Below are 26,290 nucleotides of genomic sequence, written 5' to 3'. Positions count from 1 at the left end.
TTCTGCATCCATAGCTGCAAAAATGAACTGCGGATATCTGCAGCCATATCTGCGGAAGTGGATACTAATGGATAATGCTTATCTTGAATCTTTAAAAAAAAATCTGCTTAAGCTTCATCGTCCTCATCGAGTCCAATTTCAAAGGGCAACAGCCTCCTTGTGGATTGTGTCTTTCGGAGACCAATCTGTAGCTGAGTCCTGAAGACTGTCTAGCTGGAGGTTCAGTCTTTTTCTGCCATTGCATCTTATTGTGTCATCAAAGCTCTTTGTGAACACTCTGGCTTTGTCTACACTATGAGTTGTGCTGAAAGAGGCAATGTAAATAAGGCACGAATTAACATGTTTCTTGCACTTCATTTGCATAATCTTTCGGTCTGTTTTTGCGCAAGGGCTTTTTGCGCAAAAACGAGCAGTGTGGATGTTTTTGCGCAAAAACCCCTTTTTGCGCAAGATTCTTATGCCTCCCCAGAGATTATGCAAATGAAGTGTGAGAAAATGCTAATCCGTGGTTCATTTGCATTGCCTCTTTCGGCAAAACTCAGTGTAGCTGTAGCCTTTGAGTTCAGTTTAAACTTCTGTTGAGTGAGTTTTACTTGAGCAAGGAAACATGTTAAAACAAATTATTTTAGCCTGTCTTAAATCAGATTGAAAGTGTCCACACAGGGGCTTAAGCAGTGCAACTTTGAATAGAAATAGGGATGAGGCAGAACAATGTACAGACCCAGTATTGTAGAATCACATACCTCTAGGTGTCACTTACCCATCATATCAGTACAGCACCTCGTACACTTTCCTGTCACTGGATAACCAGGCCTAAGGCCAAAACATTTCAAGTTTGCTTTGTTTAAAGTTCTTCACTTCTCAGTAGAAAAAAGGGGGAAATGATTCTACATATTAAGGTGATAGGAACAAAAGATAGATCCACTCCAAGGAGGGAAAGGAATTACATACCTTTGTCATTATTTAGATTTCAGTAGCTCTATTGTCATACTGAGAAATCGCAATAATAGACCAGGACCCGATTTTATTAGGTGCTGTGCAGCCACAAAACAAGAAGGACCCGACCTGAGCAAGTTTATAATCTAGATAAAGAAGGGAAGCAAAGGATGGGAGGGGAAGTAGGCACCAATATGTAAAGTGACTTGGTCAAGGTCTCCTGGCAGGTCGGTAGCAGAGTCAGGAATGGAACCTGGGAGTCCCAGGCCGATATCCTGTGCACTAGGCAGCATAGAAAATGTAACAACCCTTTGAATTAAGAATTAGCAGACAGGTAAGCTTAACTCAGACTACAAGGAACCAGATTTTTTCAGTGGCTGTGAAAGGGGAATGGAATTATGTCTATTAATTACTCATGAATTGATTATTCTTAATGCATTCATTTATTGTTTATTTCCAAATGGTATCAGTTTACAATGCCAACGGTATTGCTTTATCTTCCTGCTAATTGCCAATTTGGGAGAGTGTCCACAGCCACCGCTGTGATCTTGGGAGCTGGCCCTCCGAGTAAGGTCACTGGTGGTTAGCTGCGGGTAAATAGAACGATGAGTAATCCAAGCACAATGTAAGGTCCGCGGCAGAGAAAACACAGTGTTCTGAAAAGAACTGGGCTAAAAGGTCGTTTGTTTTTTAGCTTAGGAGAACACCAGCTGAGAGGACGTGGAACTAAATGAATTGTGCACAGTGTCCATGCTGCGGAACATAATAGGACTTAACCCAAAATTGGAAGTGATGGTCTGGCAGCTCATTGCCATGTTAATGTCATGCCGCTGTGCTACACAGCCACTAAATTCTATTTATGAGGGATTAATTAATACCATTCTCCATAGAACTAATATGCAATGGAAATGAAGCGGATTAGCATCGCATTAGGTGATGGTTTATGAGAGAGGCAACAGATTTTAAAGGGGATCAGTTATGGAGTCTAAATTAAGAACGTGGGGATTTAAATGCCAATATCAGTTGCCCTCTGTGGTGGGGGGAAGGGGGAGGGTGAGCTGCAGTTCCCACTGCCATGGTGCTGGACGTGTTTGCAGAGAGCGCGCACTGCGGAGCATTCTTCTGTCCCGCTTAAGTTTGTCTTGCTTAGTTCTGTTTGAATTACAGCTTCGTTCACTACAACTGCCCTGATTTCAGTAGAAACAATGAGTCATCCTTAGCCCTGGTCTACGCTAGGAACTCCCCTTATTTTGAAATATTAAGCAGAGCGTCCACATTATCCAGCCAATTATTTTGAAATAACAGGCTGGTTATTTCAAAATCTGTACTCTGCTTTCCTCGGGGAATAACTTATTTCGGAATAGCAGTAGGGACACACTAAATAACTACTCCTGAGAGTAATTTGAAGTAATTACTCCCCAGTGCTTCCTGGGGCTCTAAGTCAAGATAGCATGTCCACAATAACAGAGACTGCCTCAGACTAATTTTGAGGCTCCCCTGTAGTAGGACATGCTATTTCGATTTTGTTATTTTGGGAGTTATTCTTTTGAATTTAATTATTTTGAAATAATGTCCTAGTGTAGAGAGACCCTTCGAAAGTAACAAATATATATAGTATCATGAGCTTTCTTGGGCAAAACGCACTTCTTCAGATGAGCTTGAGTGGAGGAAAAAAGATTAGAACTAGAAATCCTATACTTAGATTTTGATGTCAATAAGGTGTTAAATGTAAGGTTTTATAATGTGCCATCCAGTTCATGTCTTTGTTCAGGCCAACGGAAACAGTGTCAAATTTTCATATGAAGGTCAATTCTGCACTCTCTTTCTGTAGTTGGCTTGTGAAATTCCTTTGTAGAAGAATGGCTTCTTTTACACGAGTGCCCAATGTAGCCAGACAGGAACCCCCCTGTAACATCCATTTTTGCTTGCCTGGAGCATACAGGGCACACAGAGCAGTAAGCAGAAGGCCCGGATATGCAGGCTGCTGTGACCCTGAATGGCTGTAAACAGAGATATGCCAATTGCTGACCAAGAGGCTGCCATGGGGTGCCCTTGACTGAAACCCATATTGATACAAACACACAGCCGTCCGCGGGGGGAGGAATCTCTCGCCCAGTAAAAAAAAATGTCCAGTACTCACAGTTTAGTTATCTCTCTTGAAAGTGTAAATTAACTTGAAACTCCCTTGTAAGAACTGGCGTCACAAAGACAAACCAACACAATTTGGCATCTTAGATAAGAAAGAGGATTCGGGCCCCTATGGTATAAAGATGGGTCCAGCAGCACATTTACTCTGAGTGTCAATCTACCATCTATCTGCTGGTCGGGTTAGACGATTGACCTCCCGAGGTTCCATGGGAATGCCCACCTCGTATTCGTCTTTCCTAGGAATTGAGGGACCGGCCCTGGCTTGAACCGCTGGAGTCGAGAGGCACAGAAGGGGATAAAAACTGTACCTGGATGTGGTCCTTTGTCGTAAGTGTATACATAGACTTAAAGCTCTTTAAAGATTAAGCTGTCACTTGGTACCATTATTTCTATTTTCTATCTTTATTTTCTTTGTAACCATTTTTAAGATCTATATTTGCTAGCAGTTAAGAAATAGAGCTATAGCCACTGTAACCATTGGATTTATAAGCTTCTGTAATAAACCTGCAACTGTTTAAGCTTTAACCTGACTCCTGCAGTTGCTGTAACAGAACCAAGCACAATTTAAAAGAATTTCAGCCGGTCATAAGAGACAGGTATAGGAAGAGGTTGGGCGTTTTGGATCGTGTCCCTCCCAGGGAACAGATCCGGTGGGGCATCTCTCAGTCTTCCCTAGGCTGCGAAGGGATCCTGTATCCTAGCAGTTAAAATCTGAGATGTAATAAGCTCTTCCTATAAACTCTGGGGCATCTGTCAGCCTGGTGGCTGCCCTCCGCGACGGGACCTCGGTCCTAGCAGTAAAAGACACAGATGTTAGACTTCTCGGGGCACCTGTCAGTCTCTCCTAGACTGCCCACTGCAACGGGGCCTTGTGTCCCAGCAGTTAAAGACTCGGGTGTAACACACACACACTGCCCTGACTATCGGCTGACACCCAGGCAGGTTAAAATGGTCCGCATGTTTTTAAAGTTAGGGTGTGTCTACACTGCACCCTTACTTCAAAATAAGATATGCAAATTGAGCTGTGCAAATTGTGTAGCTTATTTTGATGTTATTTTGAAATAGCTTATTTCATAATTTGGAGCTGTCTATACACCACTATTCTGAAATGTCCCTTCATTCTCATGGAATGAGGGTTTCAGGGATGTCGGAATAGCGTGCCTGTTTTGAAAGATATTTGGAAATAAGGGGTGCACTGTCAAGATGCAAAATAGCTATTTCAGGCTACCAGAAGTATCCCAAAATAGAGCCGCAGTGTAGACATACCCATAGCCTTACAGATTAACACTGCTACCCCTCTGAGACAGATTTCATTAGGCACTGAGGGCACCTGGAATCGTGCAAGTCCATAAACTATAAGGGCTAGGTTGTGCCCTTACCCAGGGGGGAGCCAGAAAACCCCCGTGCAGGCTACCTTAGGCAGGAACACATAGCTAAGTCCAACTGATCGCCTACTTCAGCTGTGGCCAACCCGTGTGGTTTGTGAGTCACATGCGGCTCTTGCTTCCCAAAATTGTGGCTCACAAAGCTGCTCTTGCACCCTGCCCCATCCCCACTCCATGCTGGCTCACCCTCTGGCCCCCGGTTTCTCTGTTTCCCAGGTCGGAGCTGCGGCAATCTAAAAATGGTGCTCAAGATGGCGGCTGTCTTAAAGAGGCAGCCTCCACTTTAAAAAAAAATGTTTTTTGTTTTTGCTTGACAATTCTGTTCTGGGGGGCTTTTTTTTCTTTTTTTGCTCTTGGCTTGACTTTTTTTTTTTTTTTTTTTTTTTGGCTTGACAATTCTGGTGTGGCTCTTTGCATTTTTTCTGCCGTTGTTTTGGCTCTTTTTGTTAAATGGGTTGGCCACCCCTTGCCTACTTTATCCACTCCAGAGCACATGGCTGAGGAGTGAATGGACAATAACTCAAGATTACTTCTAAATTACTACCTGCAGCTGCTCACAGGGCAGGAATGAAAATTGAGAGGGTATCACAATTCAGAGGGCACTTCCTAGAGTTTCCAACCTCTCCCTTTCTAAAGCTGTACCTAAAATCATAATCGAGTCCCGTATAATCAATTCACAGCCGTGTGTGTGTGTGTGTGTGTACGTGCACACAGCAGGCATTCTAGCTGGTGGCTAGAGGAGACTTATTCTCTGGCTCAGGGAAACAAGGGACACAGTCTCTGCCAACCAGTTAGTTACACATACACACACATCTGTACCCACTTGTACCAGCTCACTTTAAATTCTGGAGGCTACGTTTCGCTTCTGTGTAGAGTAAATCAGAGAAAATTGAAAGATCATGGACTCAACAGCTAGGTGGTGGTCACTAAGGAGGGAGGACTGCAAATGCCTCCTTGTAAATTTCAATTCACTTCCATCTAGGTTCTAGTCTGATTTCTTTTTTTCTAACCTGTTTCAAAGCCAATGAAATAATCTTCCCCAGAATAATGCCTCTTCCCCCACTTTGGAAATCTAGCAATTACTCCCCAAAAAGTTGAAGTACCTCATTCCCACTGAAATCAGTTGAAGCTATATTTCTAATAGACATAATCACTGTTGTATTTTTAATATAGTTAGGGTATATATTGTTAAATGTTTTATGAATATAAAATTTTACCCTTCCAGGGCATGTCTGCAAATGGATCTGCTTTGGGATTTAATGCAACTTATCAATCATTTGTTCATGAGCAAATGGTTTTCATATTAAAGGCAAAGAAACATTCTAATGTATTCATGCTATTATTGTTCCTTGGAAAAGAGCCAGACCTGCAATAAACCAGTGATTGGAAATGCACAAAGTATTTTAATATCCTAATTAGTTTGATTTAACTTCCCCTAATAGTTTAAGCCGATGCTGAATTTATTTAGAAGCCATAAAAGAAGTGTGTGAGTTGTGTGTGTTTTGTGTGTGTGTGTGTGTGTAGGTGGAGGAGGTTGTGGGTTTTTTCTCCCTCAACGGATCATAAACACAGACTAAATTTAATCTCTTAATTATTCATATCCCACATGCTAGTGACTGTTTGGTTTTGGGGGCAGGGAGTAAAGAAAAAAGACATAATCATCATTCACATTCAGTGATCATTTTTAATTTTAGCCCCCTTTTCAGAAACTCATTAAGATGTCAATTCTTCTGACTTTCACAGATGATAATCAGACACCCACCGGAATCCTACTCTTCTGGTGCTAAAGCAGGTTTGACAAAGTGTAAGGATTTATTCCAAACTGCACCCCTCTGCTTATATCTCCTCCTCCTTCCTCTGTTTGAGTGTGTGTGGTAGCGGTGTGTCCTTCTTCTCAGTCATCACAACAGCACTTTGTGCCTTCCATGTGGGATCTTTAGATTCCTTCAAGATTTTGTTCATTACAGCATTACACATAGGTTCAGGAAGTCCTGACTGGTATTTAGCTATCTCGTTCCCACTGAAATTAGCTGCAGTGAGATGCTTAAATACTTTTCCAGATCTCAGCCTTAGTCTCCAGATAAGATCAGGGTCTTTTAGACCTTACTCCCTTAAACATGATAAATCGACCTCCAAGTGTTCTTCCATCAACTCCGATATTTCACCAGGATGACACGAGTAGGTAGAGATGATGAGAGAACCTCTCCCCTCGTCCTTACCACAAGGCAGACATGGTAAGTAGGTCTAAGTATGTCAACTGGCCTTAGATACTGATCCTGCCTTGAAGAGCTTGCCTCTAATGCCGTAATCATGATGCTGACTACATGCCTATGCAAAAACCCCCACAATTATACATGTTGCCTTGCTTCCCTTCACAGGATACCTATTTTGCTGGTAGCAATGCAGAGGTGAGGGGAGACGACCCTCTCTGGTGGTTCTAGTCTCCCTAGCCCCATTATACAGGTGCACAAGAAGTGGATCTTTAAGAGCAAGAAGTGTGTGCATTGAGCTGGCATAAATGAGACATCACATATAAGCCTGATTTCCTCTCCAGCGGGGGTGGGGGAGGAAATCAGGCTTAATACAGGGTGTCACAATCAAAACTGGGCAACATTTTTTTGCATGAAGATTTTAATCGCCAAGCAATATGGTTTCAGATCAAATTCAGTAACTAGTTTCCACCAGGGGAAGAAAAAGAGAGAAAAACGAGAGTCAAACTATGTCCGTCTGAGATTTTCAGAGTGAAACAATTCAGCATTTCATTTTGAAATGTTTCATCTAGAAATTTAATAAGATTTATTAAAAGTAAAAAAACAAACTAACAAAAAAAACCCCACAAACCCTGAAAGCTAAATGTAACAAAACACAGAAAATAACTGTTTTGCATTGAATGAAGTGTTTTGGAAGGCGTTTTGGGTTTTCTTTTTGTTTTGGAGAGAAAAATCAAATAAAAAATGCATGTTGAGTCAACTCAAAACTAGCGTTCTCATGTGCTCGCTCTCTCTCTCTCTCTTTCTCTCTCATATCTGTTATACTTATAGGCCAGGTTTACATTTATCCCAAGATTGACACTCCAGAGATTGATCATCCGGGGTTCAATTTAGTGTGTCTAGTAAGGACCCACTAAATCAACCGCTGAGGGCACCTCCATACACCTAGTACTCCATGGGGTAGTGAGGAGTAAGGGAAGTCGACGGGAGAGTTTTTCCCATCGATCTCCTACAGTGGGTGGGCTGCAGAAATTAGACTTAAGGTATATCGGCTCCATTTATGCTATTCTTGCAGCTGGATTTGCATATCTTAGGTCAACTTTCTTGCATAATGTAGACCAGGCCACAATCAAGCTCCTCTCTGCTCCTGGTATAACCAACTAATCTGCCTCTCTCTTGAGACTTCTGATAACATCACAGGTAGGCCCATAATGACCTCAATAGATCAAGGGTGGGAGAAAAGAAATATTCTGATACCCTTGTAAGAGTTTGCCTTGAGGGTTAGAGTGATTAGCCTAGTTACATCTCCTCAGCTTTTGGACAAGGAATGTGTGAATAGCAAAGCACAACAAAGAGCGTCAATGTATCTCTCCCATGGGGTCATTCCTGGTGTGCACCCCATTCTACTTTGCATGAATGTAGTCCTTTCAAACAGGGCTATATTAATGCAAAGGAGGATTTTTTTTCTGTTAGCACCTACAGCAGCCACACGGGGGAGTTACAGCACAGTACTTCAGTATGCACTGCTTTTCACACACCTATAAGCCAAACTGAAGTCAGTGTAGACAAGCCCTAAGCCACTTGCCCAAGATCACATAGGAAACTTGGTTTGTGTTTCACAATGAAACCCAGATCGCCTGAGTCCTAGTCCCCTTCCTGTACCACAAAACCAGCCTCTCAGGAAGGATCTGTTATCAGTGTTGGTTTGTGTTGTTTTAGCCAAAAAAATTTTAATTTATTTGTATTGCGATAGTGTAACCCACACACCTAGTGGGTGTGGTTCATTATCTCATCTGGTGGCACTTAATCTGCTTACAGCAAAAGGATATGACTGAGTGAGCTCTACAACCTAAGCAGAGAGCCAGCTGGCTTTATAGCTCAAGCTGCAGAGGTTCTTGTACTAAGTTCCAGGTTCAAATCCACCTGCTGGTGGTTACAGAAGCAAATAGAAGAGTAAACTTAGGACAGGGACCTCAGTCTGCTAGGAACTGTGCAGAGGAGATTTCAAAGGCAATTCTTTCCTCAAAGAGTTTACAGTCTGAATTAGTTGTCTTAACAGCTGTAGGTGTACACCATGGATCTGGATTCACCACACTCAACCAACGTAAAACGAGTCAGCTCCATTTGAACTGAAACTGGCATACAACTACAGTTACAGAAAATTGGCTGGTATCACTCATGGAACCATAGGGTTGGAAGAGACCCCAGAAGTCCATTGAGTCCATTCCCCTTCTAAAAACAGGACCAATTCCAACTACATCATCCTAGCCAGGGCTTTGTCAAGCTGGAACTTAAAAACTTCTAGAGATAGAGATTCCACCACCTTCCTAGGTAACCCATTCCAGTGCTTCACCACCCACCTAATGAAAGTTTTTCTTAATATCCAACCTAGATCTCCCCCACTGCAACTTGAGGCCATTACTTCCTGCTCTGCCATCTGTCACTACTGAGAACAGCCTTTCTCCATCGTCTTTGGAACCTCCCTTCAGGAAGTTGAAGGTTGCTATCGACTCCCCCCTCACTCTTCTCTTCTGTAGACTAAATAAACCCAAATCCCTCAGCCTCTCCTCATAGGTCATGTGCTCCAGCCCTCTCCTCATTATGTTGTACTCCGCTGGGCTTTCTCCAATGTGTCCACATCCTTTCTGTAATGGGAGCCCCAGAATTGGATGCAATACTCTAGATGTGGCCTCACCAGTGCCAAATAAATGGGAATAGTCACTTCCCTAGGTCTCCTTCGTTATCTCTAGCCTGATTCTTGCCTGCATATTTATACCTGCCTCTGGAAATTTCCACTACATGCATTTGTCGAAGTGGGTCTTTGCCCACGAAAGCTTATGCTCCAATACATCTGTTAGTCTATAACAGTGGTCCCCAACGCAGTGCCCACGGGTGCCATGGCGCCCACCGGGGCATTTGTAGGTGCCCGCCGACAACCCGGGCTGGCCCCACCCCCGGCGCACTGGAGGCGCCTGGTGCGCGGCGCTCGGGCGGCCCCAACCCCGGGGCACATGCGGGCGCGCGGCGCCGGTGCCGGCCCCAAGCACGCAGCTCGGGTGGTGGCGCCAGCCCCAGGCCCACGGCACAAGGGGCTCGGGCGGCCCCGGCCCTGGCGTGCCCCAGGACGCGCGGCCCCGCCCCCGGCCGCCCGGGAGCCCATAAAGGTTGGGGACCACTGGTCTATAAGGTGCTACAAGACTCCTTGTCACTTTTGCAGATCCAGACTAACACGGCTACCCCTCTGATACTTCCCTAAATCTTCTGGTAATTCTCCACCTAATGCACCCTAATACGCCACTAGCCTTCTTGGCTCTAGGGGCACACTGTTGACTCATATCCAGCTTCTCATCCACTGTAATCCCCAGGTCTTTTTCTGCCAAACTGCTGCTTAGTCAGTTGGTCTCCAGCCTATAGCAATACTTGAGATTCTTCTGTCCCAAGTGCAGGACTCTGCACTTGTCCTTGTTGAACCTCATCAGAATTTTTTTTTTTTTGGCCCAAACCTCCGATTTGTCTAGGTCATTCTGGACCCTACCTCCACCCTCTGGCATGTCTACCTCTCCCACTAGCTTAGTGTCATCTGTGAACTTAATGAGGGTGCAATCCATTCCCTCATCCAGGTCATTAATAAAGATGTTGAACAAAACCAGCCACAGAACTGCCCTTTGGTGTACTTGCTTGATACCAACCATCAACCAGACATCAAGCCATTGATCACTATGGCTGTGTCCAGACTCAGGGGTTTTTTCGAAAAAAGTAGTCTTTTTTCGAAAAAACTTCACCTACGTCCAGACTCAAGCCGCGTTCTTTCGAAATTAAATCGAAAGAACGCGGCTTTTCTTTCGACGGCAGTAAATCTCATTTCACGAGGAAGAACGCCTTCTTTCAAAAGTTCCTCTTTCGAAAGAAGGCGTTCTTCAATGTAAATAGGGCTTCTTCGAAAGAGAGCATCCAGACTCACTGGATGCTTTCTTTTGAAAAAGCAAGCCGCTTTTTCGAAAGTTCAACGTGCAGTCTAGACGCTCTCTTTCGAAAGAGCCTCTTTCGAAAGAGCCTCTTTCAAAAGAGGCTTGCAGTCTAGACATAGCCTATCTGTTGACCCCAGCACTCTACATTAGAGTGTCTGGAGTTAATGGAGAATTTCTTCCCTAGAGTCATCTCCCAAATACTGTGACTTGAAAACATCTGCCTATCCGCAACGAGCACCCACAAACACTGTGTTACTTGGTCATAATTTCCCCAATTAGGCTTCCAAGCTGCTTGGCAGAGCCCTGCTCACAAAACTAATTTTGAAGAGCTAATTTGGCACCATTTTTTATGCACAACATGGATTCATTACATTAATTTTGACACGACCATTATTTAAGATTTCCAGCCGGCGTGGTAAAGTGACTTTGAGAAATAGACTGGACAGCTATGTGCAGTCAGAATCCTGAGGCATTGCTTAGGTGTGACAGAAAGAGAGGTGCGTTTTGTGTCATGCTATGGGTGATTATGAAGCCCCTTCTTGAAACTATTAGCAGGGCAGGTCCCATTTCAGCACTTTGACATCTGATTTTTTTTTCATTGCCTCCTTTGGGCCACCATTTACACCACACTGAAATGAGTGTGAGTGTGGAAAATGCTACCACAGAGTTCCAACATGGGGAAAGGCTTTTCATGTCAATGGTTAAACATCAGACCCTGGGTGCTGCAAAAGGCGGCAGTCCTGTGGTTGCATTGCAGCTGGAGGGCAAATTAAACTTTCTTCCTAGGGAACACTTTGGGTGTGTCTAGACTACAGGGTTTTGTCAACAAAAGTGGCCTTTTGTTGATAAAACTATACCTACGTCTACACTACTGCCCATTTCTGTTGACATAATATCAACAGAACTCGGCAGTTTTATCACTGGCAGTAAACCTCATTCTACAAGGAATAATGCCTTTTGTCGACAGAGTTCTGTTGACAGAAGGCATTATTGAATCTACACCGTCCTTTGCGTCTGCACTGTCACGTTGACAAAGTGGTTTACTTTGTCGACAGAACTGGGTGTAGTCTAGATGCTCTTTGTCGACAGAAGCTTTGTCAACAGTATCGACAAAAGCCTGTAGTCTAGATGTACCCTTTGAGTTTTGGAAAATAATGAATCCCAAATCAGGCTGCAATGTCCAACCCTCTTTTGTTGTTGTTGTTGTTGCTAGGGTTTTTTATTTGCCAGAGGAAAATTCCAATACAGGCGAACTGAAGCAGAATGTTTCATCTTACTGTCCAAAAAGCTGCTTTCCTGGGTATTGGTTTCCCTATTTAGGGTACATCTAGACTGTGGGGTTTTTCTGGGATATCTCTGGTATCCCGGAAAAATTCCATGGCATCCACGGAATGCATTTGCTCTTTCGGGGAGCCCTGTATACCTTGTTCTATGAGGAATAAGGCATCCTCCGAAAGAGGAGGTTTTTCTGCCATTTAACCTCATCTAGATGGAGCCAAATGGTGGAAAAGCCAATTCCAGAAAAGCAATCAGAAAAAGCTACACAAATTGCTGCGCACGCTTTGTGTCGCTTTTTCCGAAAAAACGGCGATAGTGCAGACCTAGCTTTAGGTGGCTCTCTAGGAAGTGGGCAGCCCATAAAAATATGAGGTGGGTGCCCAGAGTAATAGAAAACCACGTGGGCAGATGGACTGGTTGCCACCCAAAGTTTTGATGGAATGGAGGTGTTACTACAGAACGTTTCAATTCCATGTCATGAGGATTTTCTAAACGTTCAACCAGTCTAGTGATTACACAGGCTTGAGAATCAGGATTTCATATCTAACTACTCTCAGTTAAACTGGTATAACGTTATCCTTAAATACTGACCTCTTCTCTGATAGAAAGTGATCTATCTAACCATCTTCTGACCTCAAGAGATACAAGGTAGGTAAGAATATCTTTTATTGGATTCATATGGCTACAGCAACATTAACTAAGAGAATATTTGCAGAGTCCTCTAACATTGTCTAGCTCACTATGGTCTTTATAAAGCTCCAATCAAATGAGTAAGCAAGCAGCAAATGTTTAGTTAGGCCTATTTCAGCAATCTGCCGGCACAAAGGATGACATTTCTCTTTCGCGACTGCTGCCTTTGGCTCCATCGCATACCCAGCTGGTTTTCAAGATGCATCTAAATCACCACTGCGTTCAATCATTTAGGGCACAGAAGATCGTTCTATGCTACACAGAAGATGGCCGCTTTCATGGTCTATCTTCCAGGATACATTCTTTGGTCATCTTTGATGGATGTTTATAGCGAGACCCTTTGGTTCTTCAGGAATGTTTGAGGGGAAGTGCACTGGAAAACCTTTGCCCACGTGTTCATTGCATGAGATGAACTCTCACGACACATGAGCAGAGAAAAGAGATTTCTGATTAATCCTAATTTTCAAATTAAGGAGGCAACAAACAAGGAATATTTGCAAGATGCATAGTCTTCTTCTCTGCCTTCTGATTTCATTCTTTTTGTTTTGGAGCATGAGTCTTATCGGGGTTAGAAAGCTCTGGTCCGAGTGTTCATCAAAACATAGTGATTCATGATAACAGGGAAAAGAAAAGGAAGGACAGAAAGTAGTTAGGCCACTGGCTTGGAAAACCAGGGTTCAGTTCTATCTGGTGCCACAGCTTCCATGTGAGACCCTGGGCAAATCACTTAGCTTCTCTAAAATGGGCATAATAACATATCCTTGCCTCAGGGGGCGGTGTTCTGGGGATAAATTTATTCAAGTCTGATGCACTCACATACAGATATCTTTCTCTACAAGAGGCAGTGTGGGCTAGTTGTTGGGTCTAGGAATGGGTACCAAGATGATTAGGTTGCGTCTTTTGGAAAATGTTCATATAAAATGTTTTTGTGAAGATCAAGGTCGTGTGTGTGTGTGTGACAGTTAGAGACACACCCCAGAATTTCATAAATGCTTATGAAATTTGTGAACGTGTTTGTAGAGCTGAATGACTCAGAATTCAAGAGTTCAGTCTGCCTGCAGTTTAGAGCCAAATTCCACCATGAGGAGTACATGGAGTGTTGTGCTTGTTTATATCAATAAGTGCTTGGGGGATGCCTCAGAGTATTGTGTCCAGTTTTGGGCACTACATTTCAGGAAAGATGTTGAGAAATTGGAGAGGATCCAGAGAAGGCCAACAAAAATGATGAAAGGTCTAGAAAACATGAGCTATGAGGGAAAACTGAATGAATTGGGATTGTTTAATTTGGAAAAAAGAAGACTGAGAGGGGACATGATAGCTGTTTTCAAGTATCTAAAAGGGTGTTACAAGGAGGAGAAAGGAAAAAATGTTCTCCTTGACTTCTGAGGATGGGACAAGAAGCAATGGGTGTAAATTGTGGGTAGGGAGATTAGTTTGGACATTAGGAAAAAGTTCCTATCTGTCAGGGTGATTAAACACTGGAATCACTTGCCTAGGAAGGTTGTGGAATCTCCATCATTGGAGATATTTAAGAGCAGGTTGAATCGACATCTACAAGGGACAAAGTAGATGATGCTCGATCCTGTGGTGAGAGCAGGGGACTAGATCGGATGACCTCTCAAGGTCCCTTCCAGGTCTAATATTCCATGATTCTATGCACCCAAGGATGGAGTTTCATATTTTGTAATCAGATTGTCTTGCATCCAGTGTGTTTTAACCAAGTGCAGGTCTAATGAGCTTACTGAGGCAGAGTTGGCCTCTTACCTATTTTGGCCTCTTGCACTTCTGGATGTATGTCAGTAGGGGGGGCTAGGCAGGCCTGTGTTCACTGAATTCAGATGTGTTGCAGGCGCCAGTGCTTCAAATCCCAGCCTGCCATGAATCTTTGTAAGTTTGTGCTTAGCCAGTAGGCCCTGTGAAAAGCACAAAGTGCAACCAAGCCCTGTTTGCCTGGAGAGCTTTTGCAGCCTACAAACCCAGCCGTCACTTGAGAATTGTTTTTGCTGCTTACTGAATGGACATCGTTAGGTCGGTCTCATTAGGTTCTTGCATTAGGTTCGCTTGGTGCAGATGATCATCTCTCCCGTTGGTGCCTGCTTCCAAAGAACCTGCTGCCTTCTGATAGCTAATGTGATTACTCTCACCTCAGGTAGTAAAGACCTGGGGTGAAATCCTGACTCATTGGAAGTCCATGGGAAAACTCCCATTGACTTCAGTAGGATCTAGATTTCAGCATTTTTGAGGATCTGCTTAAGTAGCTGTCAGTGCAACTCACCAGGTTCTTTATTAGATTATCTTTCATGGCCTATGCATGTGTAGGCAGGGCTTGCACTGCACAAATCCCTGATCCTTATGGTTTTGGTGGCTGCAGTGGGATGCCTCTGTCAGTATCCCTGCATTCCCAGGGAGGTATTTATATACAAATCCATGTTGCATTTTAGATGACGCTGAGGTGGAATGAATCCATGGACATATCATCTGCAGCCAGGGATTCATTCCATCCACCTCAGCATCATCTAAAATGCAACATGGATTTGTATATAAATACCTCCCTGGGAATGCAGGGATACTGACAGACATTCCACTGCATCCACCAAAGCCGTAAGGCTCAGGAATTTGTGCAGTGCAAGCCCCGCCTACACATACATAGGCCATGAAGGGTAACCTAATAAAGGACCTTGTGAGTTAACCAATCCCCAGGGTTTGCTGAGTGAGGTGAATTATCCATTTTGCTGAAACAGGAGAATTCTGGGACCTTCTTCAGTGTGATTGACAGCTACTATCCCCAAGCCTGTTTTTCGTATCCTTGCAGGATCAAATCCTTTCAGGGAGATTGATTTATATAATTTCTAACCTTTCACGTTGACTTGTTGCAGATCACTCAATGTGCTCTAATGATGTATGAAAATCCCCCTTCCACTTTCCCATGGGGCAATGCATGATTCAACACGGCTGGGCCAGTGACTCATTTACCTCCCATGTTGTTGTCGTGACTGAGTAGCCTAATGAGATGCAAACTTAAAAAGAACTAGGTGTTCAATTAGAAAAGTTCTCGCATAAGGGAGCAGTATCTCCCCCGTACTAGCTTTGCTTCACTGGTTTTTACTCTTGAGCTGCTGATATGACAACTTACTGCCGCATGCTTTTCTTCCTCGGTGAAGTGATTAAAGCAGTATCACTCTGGAGACTTTACTGTGTGTCTGTACATATCACCGCAATCGTCGTGACTGCCCCAGAAGCAAGTGCAGAGCTCTGGTGCCTAGCAAAATCAACAAGGAGAGATTTATTCCTCCTTGGGTGTGGGAGACTTTTCTTTCTCTGTCACACTGCGAGTGTTTTTTCTGCAAGGTGCTGATTCGTGCCATAGGCAAAGGATAAGAGAGATGAATTATGATCTAGAAGTTTACCACTCACTGCACAAAATAATGAAGCACTAGCAATGAAGGATGCTACTTGGAAAATGTAGAGGTGGGCTAGGGAGCTGGTTTTCAAATGAAATGGTTCAGTTATCCCCAATAGAACGAGGGGTTCTGTGGCAGCTTAGAGTTTGTCTACACAGCAGGGCTAAAGTCAAATTAAGCTACACAACGTGACCTATGTCAATTGCGTCGCTAAAGTTGAAATAGTTTAATTCGGCCTTTGGCGCTATCTGCACACCAGGGAAGGAAGGAAGGACCCTCTTCCTTCAACTTCCCTTACTCCTTGTGAAATGAGGGTTACTGTGAGTCGGAATTAGATGTCCTCCAGCTCAATATTATTTTGAAATAATGGCTTGCCATGTAGATGCGCACTGTGTTATTTCAGAATGTCAGTTATTCCAGAATAACGCTGCTGTGTAGACATAGCCTTAGAGAATAACAGTTTTTTTTAGGAAACAACAACTGTAGCCAATCTTCCATAGGTTGTACCTCCCTAAACTGGGACTCTCTGGTCCAGTTATCGGACCACGGATGTTCCTGGACCAGAGAGTCCAGGGGCAGGGTGCCTTGTGGTGGGCTGGGGGCTCAGGAAACATGGGGAGCACAGCGCCAGAGAGCTCAGGCAATGCGGGGAATCCTGCAATGCATCTAGGAGCCCTGCAGCAGAGAGTTCCACCAGTGCAGGCAGCTCCGGGGGCACAGCCAGGAGTCCTGTGAGAGGGGCTCAGGAGGTGCAGGGAGTCTGGGGGGCATGGCTTGGAGCCCCACAGCAGGGAGCTCAGACAGCCTGTTAGTTTGTACAGAGCTGCTCCCTGCCACGATGTGCTACTTAGGGAGAATTTTGGGTTCGACTGGTAACACATCGCTACAGGGAGCGGCTCTGTATGAACCACCGGCAGTGCACCCAGGCGCGTGGCAGGAGCTTAGGCAGCACAAGGAGCCCCACAGCATGGCAAGGTTCCCAATAGCTCAGCTAGAAGTCTCAGGGCTGAGGGGTCCAGCCAGGGCCAGCAGTACATACGGCTGAAGACACTGGGGGCCGGCTGGGGCCAGAAGCGGAGCCAGCGGGTGCCTGGGAGGTTGGTGACAGGTCTGGAAAATTCCCTTATTCAGCACCAGTCAGGTCCCAAAGGTGCCGGACCGTGGCGGTCCATCCTGCAGAACTGGAATCGAAAGCACTGGTGTCTGTGGGCATCTAGAAGAGAGTACGACCTTCCAAATAAAGCACCAAATTCTCTGCTCGTGTCAATTGGAATAGCGTTTTGGACGTCAATGCCATTCTTCCACTTTAAACCAACTCAAAAGTTGGCGTGTTGGGTTGTGCAACAGGGCCCTGACATTCCTTTTTCATACGTCACCTAGTGCAGTCACGGCAGGGAGCAGTGGAGAAGATGGAAGGGATCCACAAATGGCTGTCCTTTGAAAGTATGGAGCCCCCTCCTGCATGGCCGGAGCATGGATAGGACAGCTCTACTTCCCACAAGCATGGAGGGAGCCGAGAGGAGGAGCTGGCTCCTGTATTCCTACAGCCTGGGTTGGATAGGACTATGGCAGGAATTCCCACCCCTCTCCCCACCTACCTCCCATTGGCAGATGTAGCGCAGTGCCAGAGGCAGAACGCAACCTGCTTTCACTTGAGATTTGGGCCTACTGGGAGTCGAATGGGCTCTCCACACAGAAGCAGGTGGGTGAGAATTTGAGGGCAGCGTGGTGACCCATACGCATTGTCTTCAACCAGAGAAAACTGAGAGCGCCTCTGATCTGGGAAGCTAAAGGGGAGGATCAGCCCTGGGCAAGTCGCTTTCCCTTTCAGCATCTCACACTTTACACCTTTTGGAGGAGGAAGGTGCTGTGTACACGCAGGGATTGGTAGCCTACATCAGCGCCTAGGCCACACCCACACCCGCCCTGGTGGAGGGAGTTGGTTCTGGATCGCTAACTCAACTGGGATGTTGACAATGAGCTGACCTTGAACTTTAGATCTGACCACTCCGAAAGCGTGAGAGGTTGTAGCGGGAGCTGATCAGTTACACTGACAGGGAGGTGGGGAAGGGAGCAGTTGCCTCAGGGCCTGGCGGTTCAAAGGGGCGGTTCAAAGGGGCCTAAGGCTCCTAGCTACAACTGCTGCTACTGCATCAGTGATGGTGGCCAGAGCTTTGGGCCCTTTAAATGGCTGCCAGAGCACTGCACTCCAGTCACCTCTGAGGGCTTGCGGCGGGTGCGACACACTCCAGGCAGCGCAAAGGGGTGCCCATCCCTTCCAGGAGAGAGGCACCGGGCCCCTCCCACCTTGCCCAGAGGCCCGTGGAGCTGTTGGCTCCCCTGTTTGTGGTGAACCACCGTCCGTGGCACAACAGGACTGGGCTCACTTACGGTGGCAGTTTAGCTCTATTGGCTTCACTGGAGTTACACTCGATACGTTCTCCACCTGGGGCTGAAAACAGGGTGGCATATCTCTCTGTATATGCCAAACAGGGATGGTCAGTGGCCTATTTTCACCATACCATAGAATCATAGTGTGAGGAATGTTGAGAACCACTGCAGCCATGGAAACGGAAACGGAATAGTTCCAGGAACTTTCACTCTTCTCCCACTCCCTAGTGCTCCAGTGTCTCCCAGGAGGGGTAATGGTTGCCCTGCATGGATCACTTTCAGAGTGGCCATGGAGTAGTGCATTGGCTGCCTGTTGATTATGGGGAGTTTAAGTATTTACTAGCTGAACTTTTTTGTACCAGTATCTAAGACAGCCTTACAAGTCCTGGGCATGAAAAATACAGGAGCAGGTGAATGCTCACTAGACTACTACCAACACTGGATTAAATATCCAAAGGATGATGTTGAAATAACCCTTCCTTTGATTTTTTCCCGCCATCATTAGGCTAACCCAGAAGTCCTGTTATGTCATTGCTTTGTAAATGCAAACCTAGATGTGTCTCAGTGGCCAATAGGCCTTCTAGGGATTCAGCCGCCTTGATTAGCTTTACTGGCAAATTCTCGTAAGCCTGATCACAGTCGGGCTGTTGGGTAGGATTTTGAGTGAAAGATTCTCTTTTACTGCATGTGGGTTTTTTTAAAAACTTTTCTTAGTTCTCTCTTTCTGATACCAATCTGTACACCATGGGGTAGACCACTCCTGGGGCTCTCCTGTTTTTAACTAAGATTGAATGCCAGTCAACATGAGGTGCCCTAACTCAACCTGACATTTTAGGGCTTGATGCAGTATAATTCTCCGGCCTGTGTTATGCAGGAGGTCAGACTAGAGGATCAAAAGGGTCCCTTCTGGCTTGAAAAGCTATGAATCTATAATAGGCGACAGACCATGCCCGCTCTAGGTCATTGCTTTGAAGATGGACCCTAGCTGTGAGTGCACCAAATGGACTGCTTGGCTTACAATCGTCTCCAACTATCTCAGACAGTTTTCTGTTTACTGCTGTGTAGCTCTCCAGTTCCCCCTTGCCCTGATTGGCCGCCATGAATGATGTCACTGCAGGAAGTGAGTGACTGAGTGAACCAGTGAGTCGACCTTCCGAGTCAGGTCCTGGTATATTGCTTTGATGATATGGAATAAACTTGTGTTTCTATTGTGCAGATAACTGGAGGATAGCACAGTCCAGGTCTGTCAATCCAGCAACTTTCACTTAAAGGAATGTTATTTTGCCAGCTGGGAGGGTCAGGAACATATCCTCAGAGGATACTGTAAAACTGTTCAACCACATCTCCCTGGGGAGGAAGAATCGTTTCAAATCCCGAATAAGCTATTTAATTTGAAATTAGTTGAGTGGTTATTTGGCTGAGAGGGATTTGACAAACAAGATCTACTTATGTGCCTTCAGGTGAAGAAAATATGCAGTTGAATTTAATTAGCAAAGTGATTTTACACTGGCTTTCCATCCAGTGCTCACCTGCAAGTATCTCTAATGCTAATTAAAATGTCTGACATTAATATTGATACGCCTCGTAAAGTATGTAAAAATTCAAATGTCAAAACAGAACTGTGCAGGCTTATGCTCACTATTCCCAAAGCTCATTTTTTAAGAGCCCCAGCCGCCTGAAGGCTGTTCTCGTGCATTTCACGACTCGACCTGGTCTTGGCACGTTTGTTTCAAAAATTTGTTTTAAAAAAATCTTCTCTGTAGTGCAGGGCTACTCAACTTCAAAGCCCCGAGGGCCACAATGATACTCACAGCACACGCCGAGGGCTGCAACTTAAGTGCGGTTGCATGTACGTGCAAATATATAGGTAAATATATGCAAATAGCTTCTTTCACACAATACGTTGGTGCTCCCAGCACCTCCTCCCTGGGGGCTAAGAAGGCCGACTTCCCATATCCGTCTGTTCCAGCCAGCCCGTCCGCTTGCATCTTTCACTTTTGTGGTGCGTGTTCCCAGTGGAGTCCATGTTCAAAGGGTCCCACCCACAGGCCACGTGCTGAGCCCTGTGTAAACTCAAACTGCACTGTGAGCCGCAAACAAACAAGCTGCGGGCTGCATGTGGGCCATGGGTCACGTGTTGAGTAGCCCTGCTATAGTGTTATGGTTGGCAAAATGGTGAACAAGAAGAAAAGCTGTTCCAGAAACATGGTTTTTTTTTCCTGTTGGATCACTGTGATCAATATGTTCTAACGGAGAAAGTGCCGAACACACTATGGCATTTGTGTTCTTCTAGCCAATCCTTCAGCCACCCGCTGGCCAGGGCCGTCCTTAGGACTTATGGGGCCCTACACAGTACTATGAAACTGGTGCCCTTTTGCCTGAGTCGGGGCCGGATTAAGGGGGAAGGGGCTAGCCAGGCAGCTGCCCAGGGTGCCAACCTATGGGGGGGGTGCCTGATTTAAGTGGTAAGAGGCACTGCATCAGAAGCCCCCCATAGGTTGCTGCCATGGGGCGGGGCCACATATGTGCCACACGCCTAGGGGCGCGGCACCCCGTACACATCAATCAGGTGCCACGTGCCTGGGGTGGGGCTGTGCATGCTCCGCACACCCGCTCTCCAGGGTGCAAGAATGGCTCGGGCCAGCCCTGCTGAGAGCAGTCCAGGGAGATGACATTTTTTGAAAGAGGTGATTTTTTTTAAACATAGTTTTCCACAACACACCGATGAAATAGTTTTAAAGTACATTTTAAACTAAGCTCCTGTAGAACAAAAGAGTAAATTCAGAAGTGGACAGTATAGACCTGGGGTTGGCAAATGCCCGTTCAATGGCTTCATTACCACTCGAATAACTCTTTCACAAGTGTGATGTTCTGCTAATAGATCTGGCAGGTTTTTCACTTTTACGTTAACCAGATTCTCTCCAGAGGAAGGAGAGCCACAGAACAGGAATGGGAAAAGGAGAGTGGACATTAAGACCCAGCGGTGCCCCAGATTTTCAGGTGTCCTACACAACTGTGTATTCTGTGTACCGGTAAGGACAGCACTGTTGCTGTCGGTGGCACCAGATACCCAATTGGCAAAGCACACTGCAACCGAGAACCCCTGAACGATCTGCCAACCTCAGCCTCCCAAAGGCTGAGATTACAGGCATGCACCACTCCACCCAACATCTGAAAATATTTCTCAGAGAACAGGATTTTTTTTTTTGTTTCTTATTTTCAGTGGAAAATTTTCATGGAAATGGTTCAAGATTTAGTAAAAGAAAAAAAAAAGCAAATTCAATTGCCAAAAAGAAACACAGCAAAGCATATGGTTTAGATTATGTACACAGCTATATAATGTATGCCAAGACCAATTTTCTGGGTGGGAAAAATATTTTACACAAAATTTCACTTTTTAACCACAAAAAGTAGTCTGGCATTAATCAGGAACAAATTCAAGTTTCCTTGTGAGTGTGCGTGGCTGGGTACAATATAGGTAAAACAGATTTCTCCGTTTTGGGACACCTTCCACAATAGTACTCTTATTGTGGCATCTGCAAAAGGATACAGGAGAGGTAACAGCTTTTATTGGCCATATTTCTTTTGGTGAAGGAAACAAGCTTTTAGTGTTCCAAGGGCGAGTTCTTCAGGTCTGCAAAGTATGTCATGTCTCAAAGGCTTAGTATCATGTGGCCTGGTAAGTTTGGAGATGGGTGATCACCTAGGAAAATCTGCAGTGCGTCGGAAAAGTGGTACGATGGTGATTCCAGAGGGGTCAGCTATGAGGAGACTGCAGATGAGGGACACTCTCGCTGAATGTTTTACCTTTTGGAGAGTTGGGAGTTATGAAAGATCTCCGTTGTACGTTTTGTCAGGAGGTAGCATGTAAATCCCAGTGTCCTGCTCTAATTATAGGCTGCCTGGAGAGCACTGAGTATTGTTGTTTAATATTCATAGAGTCATAGAGCTGGAAGAGACCTCAAGAGGTCATCAAGGCCAGTCCCCTGCCCCCACCGCAGGACGAAGCACCGTCTAGATCATCCTTCACAGATTACTGTCTCACCTGCTCTGTCTCACCTCATGGCAGAACCAAATACTGTCTAGACCATCCCTGATAGACATTTATCTAACCTACTCTTAAATATCTCCACAGATGGAAATTCCACAACCTCCCTAGGCAATTTATTCCAGTGTTTAACCACCCTGATAGGGTATGTCTACACTACCACCCTAGTTCGAACTAGGGTGGTTAATGTAGGCAACCGAAGTTGCAAATGAAGTCCGGGATTTGAATTTCCCGGGCTTCATTTGCATCTTGCCGAGCGCCGCCATTTTTAAATCCCCACTAGTTCGGACTCCGTGCCCGCGGCTACACGCGGCACAGACTAGGTAGTTCAGATTAGGCTTCCTATTCTGAACTACCGGTACGCCTCGTTCCACGAGGAGTAACGGTAGTTCGGAATAGGAAGCTTAATCCGAACTAACTAATCCATGCCGCGTGTAGCCGCGGGCACGGAGACCGAACTAGCAAGGATTTAAAAATGGCGGCGCCCGGCAAGATGTAAATGAAGCCCGGGAAATTCAAATCCTGTGCTTCATTTGCAACTTCGGTTGCCTACATTAACCACCCTAGTTCGAACTAGGGTGGTAGTGTAGACATACCCACAGTTAGGAAGTTTTTCCCTAATATCCAACCTAAACCTCCCTTGCTGTAATTTAAGCCCATTGCTTCTTGTCCTGCCTTCAGAGGCCCAGGAGAACATTTTTTCTCCCTCCTCCTTGTCACCCCCTTTTAGATATTTAAAAACTGCTACCTTGACTCCTCTCAGTCTTCTCTTTTCTTAACTAAACAAGCCCAATTCTTTCAGTCTTACCTTCTAGCTCATGTTTTCTGAGCTTTAATCATTTTTGTTGCTCTTCTCTGAACTTTCTCCAATTTCTCCACATCTTTCTTTAAATTTCATACCCAGAACTGGCCACAATACTCCAGTTGAGATCTAATCAGCACAGATTATTGTATTGTTCAGTTTTCCCTCCATTCTCCATTGGCTGTATCATTCTTCTTCATAAATGGTAGGGACTCAGCTTGTGCATTGGTTTCCCTTGTATTACACCAGTCAAGGATCTGGAGCAAGAACTTGGCCCATGGCATTTGTAATCTACGCTGAGCAGGCCAAAAATTTCATGCTGGTGAAAATATCCTCTGGCAGGTCAGAGGAAGGAAGGATTGCCAAGGCTGTGGGGTTGCAGGTGGAAAACTGGCTTCTTGGACATTGCCTTTAACTATAGTCCCTCCACATATCATCTTTTTTGGCATGATCCAAACAGAGAGAGCACCAAAGGATCAGAATACTTCAGAGTTTCAGTTACTGAGGCCATGTCTACACTATGCGGAAGATCGATGCTGCCATGAACAATGTTCCAGGGTTTGATTTAGCGGGTCTAGTGAAGACCTGCTCAGTTGAACTCAGGGGGAAGCGCTGGTACTCCTGCTCCTCACGAGGAGTAAGGGAAGTTGATGGTAGCATTTGCTCCCGTTGACCTCCCGCTATGTGGACGAGGATTTAAGATACGTCGACTCCAGCTATATAAGTAACGTAGCTGCTGTTGCATACCCTAAGTCAACCTTCCACTCTAGTGTAGACCAGGTCTGAGCGTAGAGACTCAAAGCCAGGTTATCGCTACTGGAATTGCTCATGGGCTGAAGGCAATGTGAGTAAAAACTGAATCTGGCTCACAGTCAGTGTTCTAGGGTAAATTAGCCTTATATTTCAGTCCTGCTGCCGAGTGCAAAAAGATAACATCCCCCTACATCATTGGTGCCTATGCTTGCATCTGGCTTTTTTGATTCATGCACACTGCAAGAGGGGAACCTTCCCATTTCTTTGTAGATATGATGCAAAGCCTCACCAATCCCTCTAAGGCGTATTGTACTAGTCTAAAACTCTCCTTTTAACCATACGGTTTTCTGTCCAGCATGAAAGTACAAAAACATTCAGCGCTGAAAGCCAGTTAGAGTCCTGTTAATCCCACGGCAGGTGTCTGGAGATAGCTGGAGATGTTTTTTAATGGGCTTGATGGTAATGCTATTTCATGCATCGTCTGAGAAAATAAGAGCTGCTTTTTTTCTAATACTCAACTTCTACCTTCTCTGTCACCTCAAATTGTGTTTGATTTTTCAGGAGCACCACGTGTGTAAAAGAGAGAGAGCTAGAGAGAGGAAAAGAAAATCTTAAAATAGAATTTTATTTCCAGAGCCACAAATGTTTGCTGCTTGACTTGTTTCTGTTCTGTGTTTGCTTGTCCAAAGCTGAGCCGTAATTTTTATTTTGTAAAGTCCGGGAAGAATCTGCCCGAGTACCTTGGCATGCGCAGTGTGGAAACATGAATTTGAAAGTCGAGCCAAGATGGCTTTGCCTATTTTTAGATCTGGCACACTATCAAACAAATCAACAAAATAAGGCTTGGTTTTTTTTCTTTTGTGCCGCCACTCCAATTAAAAATAAAAAAGGATGACTACCGAGGGGATAAATGGTACAGAGAGATGTACAGCTGCTTATAAAATAGCAAGTGAGCCTCAACGTTGACCCTAAAAATCTTTCAAGCATTTTGAGGCTTGAAGGAGTTCAGTAATTAAGAAACAAAAAGATATAGGATCATTTATTTAATTAACTGCAATGGGATAAACCAGTGCAAAACCGGTGAAAACAAGATCGGATTCTGGTTTAAAATACAGAGGGTTTTCTGTTTGCTGTCCATAAACGTCCTTCTATTGAATTACCCCATACAGACAGTACTTGTAGAGTTCCTGCAACAAATGTTAACAGTTCATTTTCTTTCATCACACTGACCATGTTTCCCAGAACAAAAGAGCCATTCTTTAAAAACCTCTTGGATGTGCTGGGACATTATGGCTTTAAGCCACCATCAAAGAAGTGACTGTCTCTGTGTTATTGGCTAGTCCTTGTAGGCAACTGAGAGCTGTGGGTTAAGTTTCAGGCCTCCAATTGTCCTCGTTAACACTCAAGCATCACATAAGTAAGCAGGGACATTAGTACATGGACATTAGTACATGGAATAAGTCTTCAGAGTCCCATGGGTTAACACTATATCAAGGAAGAACGCTCATTTCAGTATGAACAGGGCTTGGTTTGCAATTTGACTATGCAGGTCTCCAACATGGCCAAATCAGTGCCTAATTCTGACCTACCTCTCTATAAATAGGGAGAAATTTTGGTGAAGTAGAGTTATTCCATTTTCATACTAGGGAGGTAGATTTGCAGCTTGGGCCATGAGGTGTGTCCATATTACATACACACATAAGATTATTTTACAAGAAAAATACAGCTGCAAAGTCTAGTACTAAATAGTTAACAAATGCTACTATTAAGGTTTAATTTAGCCCCATTTTGTGTATGGATTGTGACATTGCTGGGATAGGTCCTGCCTTGGGCAGGGGGCTGGACTTGATGACCTCCTGAGGTCTCTTCCAGATCTATGATTCTATGATTGTTTTTTATTACATGAGCTTTTCTCTGTCCTTCTCTGCTCCTATTTATTCCCTCCCATGGCTCCTCTCCTCCCCCCACTTCATGAGTGGCAGGTTCATTGGTTGCAAATGCTGCCACAGGATATTGAGCTGGGGCTGTTCTGGCCACAGGAAGAGGGGGCAGGGAAGCTCAGGACTCTGGTCTGGGGTGTGGCCTCATGAAGAAGAGGCAAGGCCATAAGTCTAGCCTTCCTGCCCTTCCCCCACCTATTTCACAATCACAACTGTGACGGTATCATGTGAATACAAGAGAGAGAGGCTCCTTGCTCTCAGTTCCTGAGCCAGATGCCACATCATGCACTGGCTGTCAGGAAGAGTAATTGCAGGGAAAGTCCAGGCTAGTGTCTTCAGG

The 26,290-nt window shown here is 45.0% G+C and overlaps 1 long non-coding RNA gene across 1 annotated transcript; it reads right to left on the bottom strand.

The window, feature by feature from the left end:
* Positions 1-1,384: 1,384 nt before the first annotated feature.
* On the bottom strand, positions 1,385-18,532 carry LOC142830514 (uncharacterized). Its single transcript, XR_012905818.1, has 3 exons — positions 18,408-18,532; positions 15,749-15,874; positions 1,385-1,523 (listed from the first exon to the last, which is right to left on the bottom strand). It is a non-coding gene; the product is annotated as an uncharacterized LOC142830514 (long non-coding RNA).
* Between the last annotated feature and the right edge of the window lie 7,758 nt (positions 18,533-26,290).

This window comes from Pelodiscus sinensis, chromosome 8, assembly GCF_049634645.1.
Source record: "Pelodiscus sinensis isolate JC-2024 chromosome 8, ASM4963464v1, whole genome shotgun sequence".
In the NCBI taxonomy this organism is placed as follows: Eukaryota; Metazoa; Chordata; order Testudines; family Trionychidae; genus Pelodiscus; species Pelodiscus sinensis.
This window is presented reverse-complemented; position numbering and strand designations above follow the sequence as displayed.